The sequence below is a fragment of the Heterodontus francisci genome, chromosome 30, assembly GCF_036365525.1.
Source record: "Heterodontus francisci isolate sHetFra1 chromosome 30, sHetFra1.hap1, whole genome shotgun sequence".
Lineage (NCBI taxonomy): Eukaryota > Metazoa > Chordata > Chondrichthyes > Heterodontiformes > Heterodontidae > Heterodontus > Heterodontus francisci.
Genome location: NC_090400.1, coordinates 43,356,005 through 43,375,960, shown reverse-complemented (window position 1 = coordinate 43,375,960; position 19,956 = coordinate 43,356,005). Strand labels below are relative to the sequence as shown.

The window sequence follows — 19,956 nt, the reverse complement described above, 5'->3', positions numbered from 1 at the left end:
AAGCGGCAGGTCAAGGTGACCTTGAAGGTAGATCCCAGTGGAGCCATCATCCACCCTCCCTCCAGCTTCGCTATCGGGGGAAGTCGAGGCTTCTTGGTCTACGCTGGGCAGCCCAGAGTTTGCCGCACCTGTGGCAAATCTGGTCACATGGCAGCCAACTGCAGCACGGTTGTTTGCAAGAACTGCAAGGAGGAAGGCCATCAGACCAAGGACTGTAAGCAGACTAAGTGTTGCAACTTGTGCGGTGCGGCAGGCCATCTCTACAAGACCTGCCCCAAACGTTGTCTCAGCTATGCTCAGGCGGCAAGGTCCAAGGAATGGCCGGGCGAAGGTTCGACGAAGGCGGCCGCTGTTCGAAAGGAGACCAGCAACCTTCTCCGCAGTGAGGAACTTCAACCTGAGAAGGAAGGGGAGGCGGCTGAAACCAACGACCCAGCACCTACCCAGTGCCCGGAAACCCCTCCTCCACAGACAGAATCAATGGAGGAGGAGGCAGCAGATGGACAAACAGGTCAGTGGCAAGTGGTCCAGAGGAAAACCACAAAGAAAAAACATCCCAAAGCCACCACCCAAACCAGTGGCAAGAGGAGGCTCTCTTCTGAATCAGACTGCAACAACTCCTCTTCGCTGGACGGGGAAATGCTGGAACGACAGCCCCTTCAAAAGAGGCGGCAGAACTCCGAGATGGATGATAAGGCATCCCAGCCCCCGGGCACTGGAAGCTGTGATGGGCCCGGCGTGCCCCAATCCCAATGCCCCACACGTAACGACGTGGCCAACGCATCTCAGCTCTGCGACACCGGGAGCAAAGACACGTCTGGCGCACCTGAGCTCCGGGAGACCGGGAGCTGTGATGTTTTCGAGGAGGAACAGATGGAAGCAGCTGAGGACAACCCAATGCTCTCTGCCTACAAGACCCCCCCGATGTCACCCGAGCGGCACAAACCCTGCATGAAAAATCAGGAGGGGTTTCTGAGCCCAACCAACGTGAAACTGCTTGCGCATACGATGGGTATGCAGGAACATCCCGAAGGGGAAGGACTGCGACTAGCGAGGACAAATGGTATGGGAAGCAACAACTAATTTTTAGTAAAAAATGGGTGTAAGAATTGCTTCCATTAATGTGCGTAGCATTAAATCGACTACGCGATGTGTTTCAACCTTGGATTACCTTGCCAAGGTCAAAGCTGACCTACTGTTTCTGCAGGAGTGTGGAATACCACACCTCAGCACCTACAGGCAGTGGTCGCGATGGTGGTCCCACGGTCCATCGATCTGGTCGGGGGGTAATGACTGCCGTTCCTCCGGCCTGGGTATTCTGCTGCGGGGAGGTAACTTCACCATCTCCGAAGTTAAGGAGGTGGTGGGCGGCCGCCTCCTCGTAGCAGACGTGATGTACAACAACGCTCCGCTCCGGTTGATCAACGTGTACGCCCCGGTACAACGCAGCGAGCGGCTGACCGTCTTCCAGCAGCTCCCACTGCTGCTGGCGACGTCCAGGCCGGTCATCCTAGGCGGTGACTTCAACTGCATCATCGATGCGGCTGGACGATCCGGCAGTGACGACAGCAAACTGGACGCTACGTCCAGATTCCTAATAGAAACAGTTAAGGATGCCAAACTGCACGACGTCTTCAGCAAACCTGCAGACGGAGCGCAGCGCAGATACACATGGTCAAGATCGGACGGGTCTGCCCGTTCCAGGATTGACTTCCTGTTTGTGTCCCGTGCTGTCACGGTCGGATCCACCGACGTCAAGCCGGTGTTCTTCTCCGACCACTGCCTCTTACTGGCCGACTGTCACTTACAGGACGACCAGCGGGTTGGCAGAGGGACGTGGAAGCTCAATGCGACACTGCTGACCCCAGAGAACGTTGAGGAACTCAAAAGGGATTACAATGGTTGGAGGACCGTGAAACCCCTCTTTGAGTCTCCAGTTCACTGGTGGGAAGCGATTAAGGAGAACATCAAGAGGTTCTTCATCCACAAAGGTGTTCAGAAGGCGAGAGAGAGACAGAGGGAACTGTCCCGACTCCAGAAAATTATGCAAAATCTACTCCGGTTGCAGTCAATGGGGGTCGAGGTCAAGGAGGACCTCCAAGAGGTGAAGAGCCAGCAGGCCTCGCTCTTTGCCAAGGAGGCCTCCAAGATCATCTTCCGGTCCAGAGTCCGCTCCATCGAGCAGGATGAGACGTGCTCGCGTTACTTCTTCCAAAAGGTACACAGAGAGAGCTCTGTTATCAGCAGCCTGAAGGAAGAAGATGGCTCGGTAACGTCTTCGCAGTCCGACATACTAAGGATCAGCAAATCCTTTTATGCTGGGCTGTATGACGCGAAGCCCACAGACAGCAGAGCCTCCCAGTCCTTCCTGTCATCTATCACAGAGGTCCTAGATGACAGCAGGAGGGAGAGACTGGACAAGCCGCTAACTCTGGACGAGCTGACAAAGGCCGTCGAGTCTTTCGAGACGAGTAAAACACCCGGGAGCGACGGCTTACCGGTCGAGTTGTACTCGGCCCTGTGGGACTGGGTCGGCCCGGACCTGCTGGAAGTATACGAGAGTATGCTCCTGGCCGGCAGCATGTCAGAGACCATGAGAAAAGGCATCATCACCCTCATTTACAAGCAGAAGGGGGAGAGGGTAGAAATCAGAAATTGGCGGCCCATCTCACTGCTTAATGTTGATTACAAGATTCTGTCCAAAGTCATAGCCAGTCGAGTCAAGTCTGCTCTGGAGTTGGTGATTCACCCCGATCAGACCTGTACTGTACCCGGCAGGAAGATCTCTGATAGTCTCGCGCTACTCAGGGATACGATCGCCTACGTACGGGACAGGAGGGTGGACACCTGCCTCATCAGCCTGGACCAGGAGAAGGCTTTTGACAGGATATCGCACACCTACATGATGGACGTGCTTTCCAAAATGGGGTTTGGGGAGGGAATCTGCAATTGGATCCAACTGCTCTACACAAACATCAGTAGCGCAGTGTCAATCAACGGGTGGGAATCTGAAAGTTTCCCGATCAAATCTGGAGTCAGACAGGGCTGTCCTCTGTCCCCGGTCTTGTTTGTTTGCTGTATTGAACCCTTTGCTGAGTCTATTAGGAAGGATGCGAGCATAAGAGGGGTGACAATCCCAGGCAGCGGAGGCACTCAGGTCAAAACCTCCCTGTACATGGATGACGTCGCCGTCTTCTGCTCGGATCCGCTGTCCGTGCGCAGACTGATGAGCATCTGCGACCAGTTCGAACTGGCCTCGGGAGCCAAAGTTAACCACGGCAAGAGCGAGGCCATGTTCTTTGGGAACTGGGCTGACCGATCCTTTGTCCCCTTCACCGTCAGGTCAGATTACCTGAAGGTGCTGGGGATATGGTTCGGAGGGCCGGGGCGTGCACCAAAACCTGGGAGGAGCGAGTAGCCAGGGTACGACAAAAGTTGGGCATGTGGGGGCAGCGATCTCTCTCCATTGTGGGTAAGAACCTGGTCATCAGGTGCGAGGCGCTCACGTTGTTGCTCTACGTGGCGCAGGTCTGGCCCATACCCCACTCCTGCGCCGTGGCAGTCACCCGAGCCATTTTCCGCTTCGTCTGGGGATCTAAAATGGACCGGGTCCGGAGGGACACGATGTTCAAATCTCTGGACATGGGCGGGAAAAATGTACCCAACGTGGCCCTCATCCTGATGACCACCTTCGTGTGCGGCTGCATCAAGCTATGTGTCGATCCCCAGTACGCAAACTCAAAGTGTCACTACGTGCTGAGGTTCTATCTGTCCCCGGTGTTGCGAAGGATGGGCCTGGTCACATTGCCGCGGAACGCACCGTGCAGTTGGGCGGCGCCGTACCACCTATCCTTCGTGGAGCAGTTTCTGCGGAAAAACACCTTTGACCACCGGTCCATCAGGCAGTGGTCTGCACGGAATGTCCTCAAGGCCCTACGGGAAAAGGAAACGGTGGATCCTGTCGGATGGTTCCCCGAGCAGACCGTCAAAGTCATTTGGCGGAATGCCTCATCACCAGAACTTTCAAACAAGCACCAAGACGTAGCTTGGCTGGTGGTGAGAAGGGCCCTCCCCGTCAGATCCTTCATGCACACCCGAAGTCTCGCCCCCTCCGCACAGTGCCCCCGCGTTGGCTGTGGTGGGGAAGAGACGGTCGCCCACCTCCTCCTGGAATGTGCCTTTGCAAAGCAGGTGTGGAAAGAGATGCAGTGGTTTTTGTCAAGGTTCATCCCAAGCAGCTCTGTAACACAGGAGTCTGTGCTCTACGGGCTGTTCCCAGGGACGCACACCGAGACAAACATCAACTGCTGCTGGAGGGCTATCAATTCGGTGAAAGACGCCCTTTGGTCTGCCCGAAACTTGCTGGTCTTCCAGCGCAAAGAGTTGTCCACCGCCGAATGTTGCAGACTGGCACATTCCAAGGTCCAGGACTACGTGCTGAGGGGCGCACTAAAGCTTGGGGCAGCCGCAGCAAAGGCTCAATGGGGAAAGACCACAGTGTAAGGTTCCCCCACCAAGCTGGACTGAGGGGCTGGATCCATGGGAAACCCCTCGAACTGTATCGTTAATATTCTGAATTGCTGTAAATGTAAAACTGTAATTGACATGACAATTGTGAAACAGAAGGGTTGGGAAGAAACTCATGACAGTATTGAAGGAAACTGATCTCCCTTGCAATGTTTGTATTTTTTGGTGCTGTTTGGAAACTGTTTGGCAATGTAATTTTTACAGATTTTTATGAATAAAGTATATTTTGGAAATAAAAAAAAAAACCAAGAACTCCCAGACCAGGGTTAGCCCTGCCAGCTGGGGCCTGAAGCTCTGGTTAAGGTGTCTTAGTCCCAACATGAGAACACTATCACCTATCGCGTCACCATGACTTTTTCCACTTGCTCATAAAGCATCATTATGGTCTCCCTCAGTGAGATTATTGTCAGGTTTTGTTGTATTACAGGCAGCATGGTGCTGCGGGCCAATGTCCCATTGGGGTGGGATTTCAAATCTCGGGTCAGTACGCGGATATCATGATGACTTCCAGCTCCTGACCTACGCCGACTTGGAAACGTGCACGCGTCCCAATTACAATTTGCAAATCAGTTAATTGGCCTGGAGTTGCAATCGCCGCCCAATTAGCAGTGGCAGAAGTGGGAAGGAGGCAGGACTGAGTCAGCAGTGGGCCCGATTTAAAGGGCGGATGGCAGCCATTTCTGAAGCAGCTGTTCATCCAAAAAATGGAAGCACAACCTAAGCATAGGGCCCTTATGTCAGGGCAGCACCTACCCCCTCCCTCATTTTGCTGACAACTCATTGGAAGCACTACTGGAAGCAGTGACTGCGTGCAGGGGCATTCTCTTCCCCGCCAGAGGCCACAGAAGGTCTGCGAGACTCAACCAGACGGCATGGCTGGAGGTGGCACAGGAGGTCAGCAGCAGAGGAGTGGTGAGGAGAAACTGTGGGTGCAGTGCCAGAAATGCTTCAATGATCTTCTTAGGTCTGGCAAGGTGAATGCCAAGAGAGAGACTGAGATGTTGCACCTCTCGGTCAGCAGTCACCAGAGCGAGGCATCCTGAGGACGCATAGCATTCTCATGACCATGGGAGAAGTGTGTGCTCAGGTGATTTGCTGACCCACAGGCATAGGAAGGAACACTAGTACTGCTGGTCAGGAGGCTGGAGTGCAGAGTGCAATATCATCTGTGAATGAGAAGCTGCAAGTGGAAAGGGAGAGAGGTATTGCCCCCCCAGCACCTCCACAAAGAGGACAAACACCATGGGCATCTCATTCCCCAAAAGGCACATGAGCAGCTTGCCTCCACCTCGTCCTCAGACACAGGGGGAGCACCTTGTAGGAGTGGCCGTCAGTGGTAGCCACCGTGTCGGCAATGCCACTTTTTGGGTCACTTGGCAGTTTCTGATGTAAATAATAGTTCACTGTTAAGCAATAAAGCACTGGGAAAGTTGTTGCACCAAGGCTTACTTGTGTGTTACCATTTCATGTTGGCCAAACGCAGGAGAATGGGAAGTGAGGGTTGGTAGAGCGATGAAGTGTGCTGGTGAAGATTGTGTTAGGTGCAGACTCCTGTCCCTCCTTCCTCACTTCTGCGCCCCTGCTGTCCAGTGTTCTGTCTCTGCTCCAACAGATGCTGCTTCTCATCACTGGTCAGGCTTCAGTCAGCGCCGGTTTCATGTCAGGAAACTGGCACGCCGAGCAAAGGGGCAGGTTTAAGCGACCAAACGCCCTCATTCCTGCCCTCTCTGATGAATTGAAATCCCGCCCTTTGAAACTGTGCTGCAATTGGTCAAACCTTTTTCGACTAGGACCCTAACAGCTGATAGAAAGAAATGATCTTCAATCCATTAGTTTAAGCATCTCCTTTAGATGTTTTGCCATTGATCTGACTCAAGAGTTTGTGGAGATAGGAGAGAATCCAAGATAGGGCAAATTGTACATGGTCTGTGGAAAGAAATGATCTAGTGGCCTGCTTCTGTATTTGCTTCTGTTCCTCTGTTTAAGAAGGCTGGGAGGCATTGAGATAATGGCAACCATTTTGTTTTCTCCCTGGTTCAGGAAGCCAGCCCAGAGAGTAAATAACACAGTTTCACCCAAATGCATGCACTTCACTTGGTAACTCGGTCTCATAATTCAACTTGTTACGACCACAGCGGGAGCAATGCACAGTCAATTCAGTCCCGTCACTCCACAGGTCGCAGCATATTATTAAAGTTTTCACACCCAATCAGATAAACAGCCAAATTAAACAGTCGAGTAACCCGAGAATGAAACAGACCAAACCAGGTATCTTTAGACAACAACAAATTAACCATTAAAAAAAACTAAATCTTAAACACTATTAAGATAAACCTATGTCTAAAGACCTTATAACTTCTTATTTTAATCTAACTCCCCCATTCTCACAGATACATCCAAAAACTAACAGTTAATCGGTTTTAAAAGTGGAGTTTTTTTTTTAAATTATCTGTCTCTTAAGAATAAATAAAGTAAGAAAGTCTTTGTAGGTTATGTTCCCGATGGATGCGGATTTGATGAAAAATGGTCCTTCAGAATATAGGCATTCAACTATTCAGCTGCAACAAGCAATTAAACAGTTCTTTGAATGATGAGCACAGCAAATCAAACGGTGTGTTGGAAAAGAAGGCCTTTCTTCTTTACTCAGGGAATTAACTTGGCTTGTAGGTCATCATAGAATTTCTGCTGAGAGAGAATAAAACAGCTCCTTTTTTCTTCTGTTTGCCTTGCTGGAAAGTCTCTTTAACTGGTTTCAGCCGGTTTCTGCCAGTTCCACACACAGCCAAGTGGACACATTGCATCATGTGATGAGGGGAAAGGGAAGGTTAGTATATGGGGATGGAATCAGCCAATGACAGGGCCCAGGTTAGCTTTTTTTTCATCCTCAATACATATTTTTTCGTTCTTGGGATGTGGGTGCTGCTGATCCTTAGTTGTCCTGAGAAAGTGAACCGCTGTATGAATTTGATACAACTGAGTTGCTTTCTATGTCACTTCAAAGAGCAGTTAAGAGTCAACCATGTTGGTGTGGGACTGGAGTCACACATAGGCCAAAAGACAGGTAAGGGCGGCAGGTTTCCCTCCCTAAAGAACATTAATAAACCACTTGAGGGCCAGAAATTTATGCCCCCCTGCGGGAGCGGGCTAAAGGGGGGAGGGGTGGGGCAGACGTAAAATTGAGTGGGAGACGGGGTTGCCATTCCCATCGCCTTCCCGCCTCCACTGCAATTTTACGTTTGGTGGCGGAGGAGACAAAAGGCCCACCCGTTAATTGCCACATAAGGGCCTCCTCCAGCCTCCACTGGTATATTACCAGCAGCGGGCAACTGGTTCAGTAGCTTAGAACACCGCCCAGTAAAACCTGGCGGCCTCCTTGTGGATTGTGAGGTGGGCCCTCCTGATCGGCACCCTGTGCCCGATGAGGGTCTCCCCTGCGGCACAAGCCATCCCCACTGAAGCACCTTAACTCCTCCTCTTGAGCGACGGCCCTCCCCGTAAGTTTCGCCAGGAATCAGCCAATTGTCTCCAGTGAGGCCCCACTTACCTGTATTTCAGGGCCTCGTCCATGTTGCCAGTCCTGGCTGGGTGCAGTCCCAGAAGTGGCCACCGCTCCCTGTGGTGCTGCAGGCACTGAAGGGCTCAGCAGCTCCTGGAGGCGGGACTTCCTGCTTCAGAGCGGCGGAAGTTCCGCCCGAGGCCAATTAAGAGCCTGGACCGCGTAAAATCATATTGTGGCTTCCAGGCCCGGTGCAGGCGGGCTCGCCACCGACTTTTCTGCTGGTGGGCAGGGCCTCTGGCCCAACGTAAAATTCCGGCAGAGCTTTTTACAATAATCCAACAGCTTCACTTTTACTGATACCAACTTTTTATTTTCAAATCTTTAAATTGAATTCAAACTCTCAATTTGCCATGGTGGGATTTGAACCTATGTTCTCTGGATCATTAGCCCAGGCCCCAATATTATTAGCTCAGTGGCATGACCACTATGCTAACGTACATAAACATGTATTGTTTATGTGGCAGTACAGGGGCAATTTTCTCCACTAATGCAAAGCAGTTATGACAAGGTGGTTTCAGATCCTCAAGCACTGAGAGAATTGTTCTGGTTGCCTAAGCTTCACGCAAGCCAGCCAGAAAAACTGAATTCAAACGGCTGAGAGTCTGCAATAAATCTGAATTCACAGCAACTGTCAACACAGCTCATGAGTCAAAGTCATTCTAGATACCTAAAGCCCATGACACTATTGCCTTCTGTTCTCCTTTAGATATCAGGCCTTATGCACCACATTACAAATTGAGCATTAATGGTACATTTGATTTTCTAATCCAAACCACTGGTATGTCTTATTAAAAAGATGCTATAATTATTTTCTGTTACATTTGGTATGATTATACATTATATTAATGAGCATATAGGCTATTTCTTCACTTTCCCTATAAACTTATTTAATTTTGCTGCTAACATTGATGCCCTTCAACAGTAAAATAATGTTTCCCTTTCTTTCCTGTCTGATGCAGAGCTGTGGTTCAATAGACCCCTGTAACCTTCTAGAAACTAGCCCAGTGTCAATTCTTCATGTGTGAGCCTGGACAGGCGGTGCTGGCATAACAGCCAATCCTTAACCTGTCCTCCCCAATGTCCACACACACACACAACAGGAGCCACTAGTTAGCAATTAGGTGCATCAGTGCTGCTTAACATTCCCCACTCAGGTCATTGGTCGTGAGGCCAATTGTGGTGCTCTCTCTGCTGGCCAATTTGATAACAACTAATTTAGTAGAGGTTGGTGTTCAAGCCTGGAACTTTCTTGAAGTGTATGGGCTACCACTGACCACTCAGGACATCAACAGATTTAAGGAGTGAGTCCACTCTTCCAGTGGGAAGTCGTGCTCACAGAGAGCATGGGTCAGAGATTCGGGATGTTTCAACATGGTGTACTAGTTGCACTGAGAGGTGGTTGCTGCTGTTTGCACCATACACCTCATTCGGGATGTAGCTCTGTTGCCAACTCACACTCCCTGTGGGGACTGTACAATTGTAGAATCACACCTTTAAAGTGCAGGTATGGAGTGTAGATCACTTATGTGACAACTAAATAGAAATGTCAGTTTGACAAAAGGAATCACCCTTCATGAAATTAGCAAGATTGAAATATTCTCATGCAGTCCCAGTGATTTAATGAAGGTTTCCTGTTCAAATACATGACATCACATTGAGTGGGGTTGGACTATTTTTATACTGAATTTACAGCACAGAGACAGGCCATTCAACCCAACCAGTCTATACCTGCGTTTATGCTCCACATGAGCCTCCTCCCATCTGAGTTCATCTAACCCTTTTTTTTCTGGCATACTGTAGGACTCCTTCATAAGTATATTTTAACTGTAAACACTTTATGCATTCAAGCAACAGACACTGTAAGTGTGCTTGTTGAATGTTGAATTTGTGAGTGCATGGATGTGTATATCAGACGCTGGGAATGTATATATCCATATACTTAACATTCAAAATGTTTTAATTATCTATACTGGAATGCAGATGGTGGTCAGTCTGTTGAGATTTTCAACGTACTAATTTTGAATTGGGCCTACATGAAAAATATCCCAGAGGCAGGCATATCTCATGCTGGGACTTAATTAGAGCACAGACGTGTCAGAGACGTAACTAAATGAGGTATATGGTGCAAACAGCAGCAACCAACTCCCAAGTGCAACTAGTACACCAAGTTGAAGCATCATTGTCTCAACTTCATCACCACTAGGAAACAGTAAACTCAGCCAATAGACTCTATTTAAATAGCACACTGCAGACAACAGTCTACAGAATCTATTTAAAAACAGTAAACAGAACTCATATCTGAGACTACAGCAAAGTCTCCCGATAAAAGCATGATTATTTCTGCAGCAAAATGCAGTGAGTGGAGGATAGTTACACAATATAAATTATTACAAGAAAGATGTGATCGCACTAGAGAGGGTATAGAGGAGATTCATGAGGATGTTTCCAGGACAGGAGGATTTTAGCTATGAGGAAAAATTAGATTGGCTGGGGTTGTTTTTGAAACAGGGAGAATGAGGGGAGATTTAATTGATGTGTATAAAATTATGAGGGGCCTGAGAGAATGGATAGGAAGGACCTATTTCCCTTAGCAGGGAAATTAATAACGAGGGGGCATAGATTTAAATTAATTGGTGGAAGGATTAGAGGGAGTTGAGGGGAAATGAAAACTGAAAGTGCTGTAAATAGTCAGCAGGTCAAGCAGCATCTGTGGAGAGAGAAATAGAGTTAACGTTTCAGGTCTGTTAACTCTGCTTCTCTCTCCACATTTGCTACCTGACCTGCTGAGTATTTCCAGCACTTTCTGTTTTTATTTCAGATTTCCAGCATTTGGCAGTATTTTGCTTTTATTTGAGTTGAGGAGAAAGTTTTTCACTCAGAGCTGGTGGGAATCTGGAATCGACTTCCTGAATGGCAGAAAGCCTCATTGCATTTAAAGAGTAATAGAAGTGCTGTAACCTACAAAGCTATGACCTAAACTAGGAAGTGGGATTAGGCTGGATAGCTCTTTGTTGGCTGAAGCAGACACAGTGGGCTAAATGGCCTCCTTCTGTGTTGTAAATATCTATGATTCTATGTGCATAAAATCAATCCCTGTCTCTTACAGCAGTGCAATTTCCAGGCATAATCGACAGGGGAATTACCCAATCATCCATTCTGGCCTTGAATAATGGTGTCACTGTATGCAGCCGTGTTAGTGTACATCATCAAATAGAATACTAATTAACTCAGCAATAGGCATACCTGGGTCAGAAGCATAAATGTTAATATGGCCATTTTTCTGTATTGTGTTGTGGTGACAGGTTATTTCTGTATCAAACAGCCAGTGAATTCCTATTTGTTGAATTCTTTACAGCTAAATGGTATCCAAGGGAATTTTACTGTTAGATATTGTTATGTAAATTTTAGAAATATACAGGATTGCAGTAAATGGCATAATTTACAGTATTCTCTGCAGGATGGAAATTTTCCTTTTATTTTGATGCAAAATTGATGCCTTCATCTCACAGACAAAAATATGTGAGAGCTTGAAATCAACATCAAAACAGAAAATGTTGGAACACACAGCAGTTAACATTAGCAAGGTGCTTGATGCCTGTTTTAAGTCGCCACTAAGGTCACCTGAAAAATCGCCCAACCCAATATGGGGTTAGAGGTATTTCAGATGTGCTTCGGGAACAGGATATAGGCCCGTGAAATTGGTACTTTCTGCCCCCTTTTACACCTGGCAAATGTGTGCAACAAGGATCAATTTTTACCCTGCAGTTTTCTTTTAGAAGAAGGGTTGTGTCCCAACAAAAAGCAGCAAGGATCTCAGTAACAAAGAGCCCTGCGTCTTCACCTTGTGTTGTGGTCCATCTAGCTGAATGAATTTCAAACAATTTCAACAAAAATGTAAATGACTGTGTTAGTAAGTGTCATTTTTAGTGCTTCTAAACTGTGTGATGAAATGCTCTTGGTTAATCCGGAATCTGAAGCATCCTTTCCAATGTTCATATAAGTCCCACAGGAGCCTAACTTTGATGGGAGGGGGGTTTGCCCATTGCTATTAAACAGCAAGCTTTACAGAAGCATTTTATCCCCTGTGATGCTTTGAATGATGTAGATATAGTGATCCCCTTCATGCAAAGGCTGTGTGCAGCATCGCAGTGCCACAGAAATCAGAGCACTGCGGCAATATTTCCAGCTCAGTTTCAGTTAGACAGGATCGAGAATTTAGAAATGTTTTTCCACAAAGAACTTCTTTCTTATGGTTGGCATACAGGAACAACTATAACTTTCAGGTGGTTAAGCCAGATAATTACGACAGCAGCAGTAGAATATATCACTGTGATGTCTCTTTTGTATTTGTGAATCGGGCATTGAGTTGTTATGTGTTCCATGGCCTGTTCTGGGCGACAACTGTCACACACACTGGAGAATTTTTAGCTCTCCATTTGTGAATCAAGTATCCGCATCTGTTGGTGTTTGTGCAGATGTGGTTTAGGGTTGCCCATAAACTTTGAGGATCGAAGCCAGAGATTTTCTGAGGCGTGTCTTTCACGGGGGGTTTGTTTGTAACTTCTCGTGAACTCCATTCAATTTTCCAAGCTTCATCATGGTTGAAATTGCATTGTCGAAGATTAAGTGCTTAGGTCCAAAACGCCTTGCTCTTCAAAGGGTGTTGAGGGGCGCTGTTGAAGTCTTGGTGGATGAGAAGACACTCATTTTCCTTGATTTGCTGTACTTCCCAGAGGGTTGTGGAATTGTTGCAAAGGGGTGGGGGAGCAATGTGTGTCAGCTCAGGCAGCCAGGGTGTTGGGGTTGACTTGAGGGTTCCAGTGATACACCACATTGCAGTGCTTAGTTGGACATTAACAATTCGAGTGTGGCTACTTCTAGTCCATACCGGTGCACAATAACCAGCTACAGAATGCAGAAGTGCCGTCGCTGACGTCCAAAGCACGGATGCTGATGCTCCCCTGCTTGTGCTTGCCGGTTTCTGGACCAGGTTGACGTTTGTTTTCAACTCGGTGACTACTTTCTTCAAGGTGGTTGCGGAAGGTTAGCATACAGTCCAGCTTCACTCTGAGATAGGTGGGAATGTGGTCATGTCGCTCAGTATTGTCGCAGAAGGTCACCTTTAGGGTGCGCTTAGCGTTCCTGTTATCAAGATGGAATGCAGTAACTGTTGTCTTGTGGAGCTTTTGGATTGAGTCCACAAGCTAATACGAAGGGAGATTTTCCTAATCTGCTGCCTGCCCCAAGCCCCTGATTTTCTATCTACACATTTTAAAATTGACAATTTTGGGGTGTACAGTTTTCCAAGCTGGACAATCTCTCCTAATATTTTTTTCCAACCTTAACTACCTCTGCTTTTCTCGCATTGGTCTCCCTGTAGCCTTCAATAATAATGGATGGAAATGAGTGATGTGCCATTAGCCATCCATAAATACCAGTGTGAACAGTTAGCCAGGATCATCACTTTGCCTCTCTTCACTGATGTGACCGAGGTCAGAAACTCAGTGGTGTTGGCAAGAATCAGTGCTGTGGTACAGGGCCTGACAATAATTGAAACAGGGACACCTGCAAGCAATAGCTGTATGAAGATTAGGCTGAGATTGGTTTTCCCCAATTGACAAATAAGAATGACTTCATTTAAATCTTTAAAAAAATCAATTCCAAAGCTCTTTATTGCTTTGGCAGACATATTTCTCATTCAGAGAAAACTGATGTACTATTAAGAATGAGCATTATAGTTACTTTAAAAAAAATGCATTCAGCAGATTGAGTCTGATCATTCAATGCTCCAGTATAAGCTTCAAGAGATGTTAGGTCATGGAGGTGCTGCACATATACATTAATACTACAAAGATTTACAGTTTATTTCATAGCCATTAATGTCCATCCTTTTTCTCTTGCAGAATTTTGCTCTCAGAGCGTTCCCAACATCTTATTTAAAATCATTTTTTTTTCATTGTGTAAGTTTCAGTGTTAATCCCAGCCAAATGAATGAGAAGATCAATTTTCAATGTTATGTTGTTTTGTGCTGCTGTGTGTTATAACAATGAATTCACTTGCTTATTGAATTTTATTAAGCAGTGTTAAAAATGTAGGAGGAAGATTTCCCCTGGGTGTTTAGCAAACGCATTGGGCCAGATTTTGAGGTTAGAAATAATGGTGAGACTAACATGCTCAACGTTATTTATGTGGGAATGAGGCAGCAGCTTTCAGCAACCACACATGTACAGTTAAATGCAGAAATCAGGAAGTTGTTACCCAAGATTCCCTGCTCCTCCAAAAGCTGCACGATAATGGAATCTCACTGAGATTCTCAGCATTCAAACACATGGAACAGCGGGATGTTGATATATCAGAGATAAGAACTAAACTCACCAGAAAAAGTTAGGGCTTGTCCATTCCAGTGCAAGCACCCTTTTAACAGCATAGTAAGTCTTAATTACTAACAAACAAACTCTCTGGCACTGAAAATTAACTTCTACAAATATGGTGTCTCATTCCTTCAGATTTTAATTATTTTGATGGAGTTTTTAAAAACTAAAGAAAATGCATTTTTTAAACTTTCTGTCACTTTTGCCTCTCTCTCTTAGTGCAAACTTTCTTGCCTTCGCTTTGTTTCACTTTCTGTACATAATTTGACATCGAATTCACTATTCTAACTAACTCTACCTGGTTCAGACTCTGTGCTGCTCATTAACAACTCTTTAATCTGATTGGTAAAGGAGATACACAATTATTGTTCACGCAGGTCTCAGATCCCCTGTAGAGGGTGCCACACCATTGTGTCCCTCTAATTTGCAGTAGGCGTCCGTGCGATATCCCGTAGAAAGTCTGTAGGCTAGTGTATGTGTAATGAGCAGCTAGCATCATTAGTTTACCTCCCAGAAAAAACTCCTTTCATTGTTACTGATACAAAATTGTAACTTCATTTTTTTGAATGAATTTATGATTTTTTAGAATCACAGAATTGTTACAGCACAGAAGGAGGCCATTTGGCCCATTGTTTCCTCACTGGCTCTCTGAGTGAGCAATTCACTAGTGCCATTCACCCATCTTCTCCCCATAACCCTGTACATTCTTCCTTTCTAGGTAACTATCTAATACCCTTTTGAATGCCTTGATTGAACCTGCCTCCACCATGCTCTCTGGCAGTGCATTCCAGATCCTAATCACTCTCTGTGTGAAAAGTTTTTCTGCATGTTGCCATTGCTTCTTTTGCCAATTACCTTAAATCTGTGCCCTCTTTCATGAGTGGGAACAGTTTCTCCCTTTCTGCTTTGTCCATATCCCTCATGATTTTGAATACCTCTTTCAAATTTCCTCTCAGCCTTCTCTTCTCCAAGGAAATCAGTCCCAACTTCTCCAATCTATCTTCATAAATGAAGTTCCACATCCCTGGAACCATTCTCATGAATCCTTTCTGCATTCTCTCCAATGCCTTCACATCTTTCCTTAAATGCGGTGCCCAGAACTGGACACAATACTCCAGCTGAGGCTGAGCTAATGTCTTATACAAGTTCAACATAACCTCCTTGCTCTTGTATTCTATGCCCCTATTAATAAAGTCCAGGATACTGTATGATTTATTGACTGCTCTCTCAACTTGTCCTGCCACCTTCAATGACTTATGCACATACACACCTAGGTCCCTCTGTTCTTGCACCCTCTTTAGAATTGTACCCTTTATTTTATATTGTCTCTCCATGTTCTTTCCACCAAAATGAATCACTTCACATTTCTCTGCATTGAATTTCATCTGCCACCTGTCTGCCCATTCCACCAACTTGTCTAGGTCCTTTTGTTGTTCTATACCATGCTCCTCACAGTTCACAATGCTTCCAAGTTTTGTATGGTCCGCAAATTTTGAAATCGTGCCCTAGGTCTAGGTCATTAATATATATCAGGAAAAACAAGGGTCCCAACACTGACCCCTAGGGAACTCCACTACAAACCTTCCTCCAGCCTGAAAAACATCTGTTAACCACTACTCTTGGTTTCCTGTCACTCAGCCAGTTTCGTATCCATGTTGCTATTGTCCCTTTTATTCCGTGAGCTATAACTTTGCTCACAAGTCTGTTGTGTGGCACTGTATCAAATGCCTTTTGGAAATCCATGTACACCACATCAACAGCATTGCCCTCATTAAAATAGTGATTGGAGTGTATCTTGCCACTATATTTACACTTTTGTTCGCACAATGCCAAGGAAATCATCCCCTCCTAGTTCCTCATTTGTAAGCTCTTACATTTTTATTTGTTGAGCAAATGTCTTGTCCTAGGCCTCAGTTCTGTTTTTGGGGAAAGGTACATACTTTATCATTTTTTTTAAAACTTCCCTTCCCTTGTTCAGATCTTCCCAGCCTGTTGACCAACTACAGGGAAGAGCGAGTAAGCGATGACCTCCACAAATGTGGTTTTTTAAGACAATCACACAATGTGCACAAGAGAGCCCAGTTCTGACTCACTCCCTATTTTTCACTCCCACAATGGGATGCACTCTGTTTGCCTCCTACTGCATGGACCTCAGCGGATTGAATGCTCAAGGATGTGAACCAATTATTTGGACATTAAAGCTTTTCCCTCACTATCTTGGAAAATATATGTTTTCTCTGCACTCCTCCAACAGCCTGGCTGAGATCTGAGATCTATACTGACAGAAACTATGGAAAGAATCGATATGGCTCAACATCATCCTGTTGCAGCTTTTAAAATGTGTTTGTGCTTTCTGCGTATGTTAGATCTATGTCAGACGGTGATTAACATACCAACACCACACTATAGTGTTATGACCTCAGTAGAGACCGCTAACTTTAAAACAAGAGAGTGGACCTTCCCAGACTGATTAAAGAATTACACGACAAAATTTCACATTTTAAGAGTTTTACTATAACAATTAATCTACAAATCAACATTAACTAAATGGTACTTAATAGGTAGCTAATACACTAAAATTACAGAGAAAGGTATCTCCCATTAACTTATTAACACACTTGAAAACCCCACCCCACATTTATAGTTACACAGTGTTCTCATCGAATCATCGAAAAGGTATCCTTGCAATTAAAAGTCCCAAACGCCTCCCAGCTGCAATGGGTTGGATCTCCCCAGTGTCCTTCTCAAAGCCAACGTTCTCTTCGCTCCCTTATACCGAGCAGATTCGACTGAACTTCCATTAATAAGGCAGTCTCTGGTGACCCCATTGGTCTTTTCTCCTCTGCAAACATTGAGCCTTCGAACTGGATTCAAATCTTAGCAGCCTTTTGCTGTGTTGGTGATCTGAGAGCAGCTGTTTCCCCAGAAGCAGCCTACTGGCCCCTCTCTCTCTCTGTCTCTCTCTCTCTGTCTCTCTTTAGGCTGCACAACTGACTGCTGTTCTTCGTTTATTCCTCTCAGCCTCCAGACTTAGAAAAGCCTCTCAAATTTGTCCAGATCAAGGGACAAGTGGTTTTCCTTTTACAATTCTCAGAGACCATAAGTCTGACCATAGCAAAACAACCTGGGCCTTCCTTTATTTCCAGGTGTTAAAAATTGCAACTTGAATCTGCATTTAAGAGCCCCTGGCCCCCTTTTTATAATTTCTGAATCTGGGAGAGTGAAACCCATTGTCCTTTAGGTGTTACAACCTTGCACACTGCTTTCAAAAGGGTCTTTGATCTGGGCTCCTTGTTCTCATGGTAACCAAGACCCCTGGCTTGTCTCTGCACAGATTTTGTGTGAGGTCACATGTTTCGTCTGAATGTCCATTTTATACTGCATTAAACATCACAGTTTTTATAACATAACCATACTACAAAGCCCAGCGCTTATAACAATAGAAACAGTTCAAATTGGACATACCAGAAATTACAACAACTTTGATAAAAGCCAGACCCAATGCAAACCAAAGATATCAACATTGCCCTGACATTTTCTTCACTTGGTCTCCTTGAGTCCAATAATGGGCTGTAGAGAATCAATACTTGGTTTAACATTTCATCCCAGAGACGGCACCTCCAGGAGTGCAGCTCTCCCTCAGCACTGCACTGGAGTGTCAGCCTAGATTATGTGCTCATGTCTCTGGAATGGGGTTTGAACCCTCAATCTTCTAATTCTGAGGAGAGAGTGCTACCACTGAGTCACATCTTTCCATTTTAATCAAGGCTTTTTTTTAAAACCATGTAATTTAGTAATGAACTACATAAAAACTGAGTCACTGCTGAGTAGTAATCCCACAATGGTGCACTGTATACAGTATGCAGTGTATCTCCCACTAATTCAGAGTTGAAAACATGTAACTCTAGTCAAATTGTGACATGTAATTTTAGTTTCCCATATTAACATTCTGTTTCTGCCAGCATGTTCAATGCACAGTAAGACAAGTTAAAAAAAAAAGTAGATTGTATATACCACTAACTAAAGAATAACAAATAGCTGTGACTGAGATTAAAGGTGTTATTCAGTTTTGGCATGCTTTCCTTTAGACATTTGAGACTTAATCAAAATCATTCAATTGAATTATAGCTTTGTAAATCACTGCCATTTGCCTATGACCCTCTTTTTTAAATGATTACTCTATGAGTATTTACCCAGGGTAGCTCCCTTGGTTTAAAGAATATGTAGACCAGGAGGCATATGATTGCTTCAGGACATACACTGAGTGAAAATACCAGTATAAATGTCAGTCATCAGTGTACAAGGTACTGGTTGAAGCAGGAGGATGATAATAAAACATACTTATTGTGAATGATCTTTCCATGGTGCGAGTTTCTGAATCCCAGCTGTCTAGATTCAGGCAACTCTGCCATATTATAGGGAGGATTTTAACCTGCTTGCCTGGTGGAGATTGGCCGGTCAGGCTGTTAAAGTGGCCGCAGCAGCTTATCTCCGCAATCCAATGCCTTTCCATCGCCGCACAACTCCTGAATGGGAGCTAGAACCAGTGCTAACATTATCCACAAGACCTGTGAACTTTTGTGCAAATCACCTTCTTTGGTACAAATGGAGCTGCTGAGAAACTGTCAACACTTGAAGACAAGTGGAAATTGTCAGAACCAGTAGATAAAAATACTCATATTAGCATGTACCTCGCTGACTGTACTCTCCTTTTTTTGATTTGCTGTCAGTTTCTTAAGGGTTTCTTGCAGAGTCCAGATTAAATGATTTGAATATCTGGGTGATTGATGCAGCGTGGTTTGCCTCCAGGAAAAACAACGTTCCTTGGGAACACATCTGTTCGACAATGTTTGTGATCATTTATTGAAACAGTTGCCCAGTTCAACATTTGTTCTTTTGTGATATAATAAAATTGTTCTTGTACGGTCATCATTGATTTGTTTTTAAGCACAAGCTCTATCTGGGTAACAAGCAGAAATTAGAGAGATAATCACCTCAAGGCTACTCTCCCAGTGGCTGATTCAGAGCAGAGGCACTGCTTGGGTATCTGGGCGGGGCCCCAGTCTCATGCTTATGCCTACACTGCCGATTGTACTCAGATGTGCTTCCCAAGGGATTATGGATGCAGTCCAAGCCATGCTTCCTCCCTGGAGTCTCTATCTGTCATTGAGAGATGAGGATAACATTCCATTAAGCTATTTTGGATCAATTTACAAGCATATTAATTTTAAGGCCTCGTCTGCCCTCTCAGGTGGATGTAAAAGATCACATGGCACTATTCGAAGAGGAGCATGGGGAGTTATCACAAGTGTCCTGGCCAAAATTTATCCCTCAATGAACATCACAAATGCAGATTATGTGGTCATTATCACATTGCTGTTTGTGGAAGCTTGCTGTTTAGTTTAGTGATACAGCACTGAAACAGGCCCTTCGGCCCACCGAGTCTGTGCCGACCATCAACCACCCATTTATACTAATCCTACACTAATTCCATATTCC

At 45.6% G+C, this 19,956-nt stretch overlaps 1 protein-coding gene across 1 annotated transcript in view; it reads left to right on the top strand.

The window, feature by feature from the left end:
• Positions 1–19,956, top strand: part of ankrd13b (ankyrin repeat domain 13B) — a 365,862-nt gene that overhangs the window by 214,263 nt on the left and 131,643 nt on the right. The window lies entirely within an intron of this gene.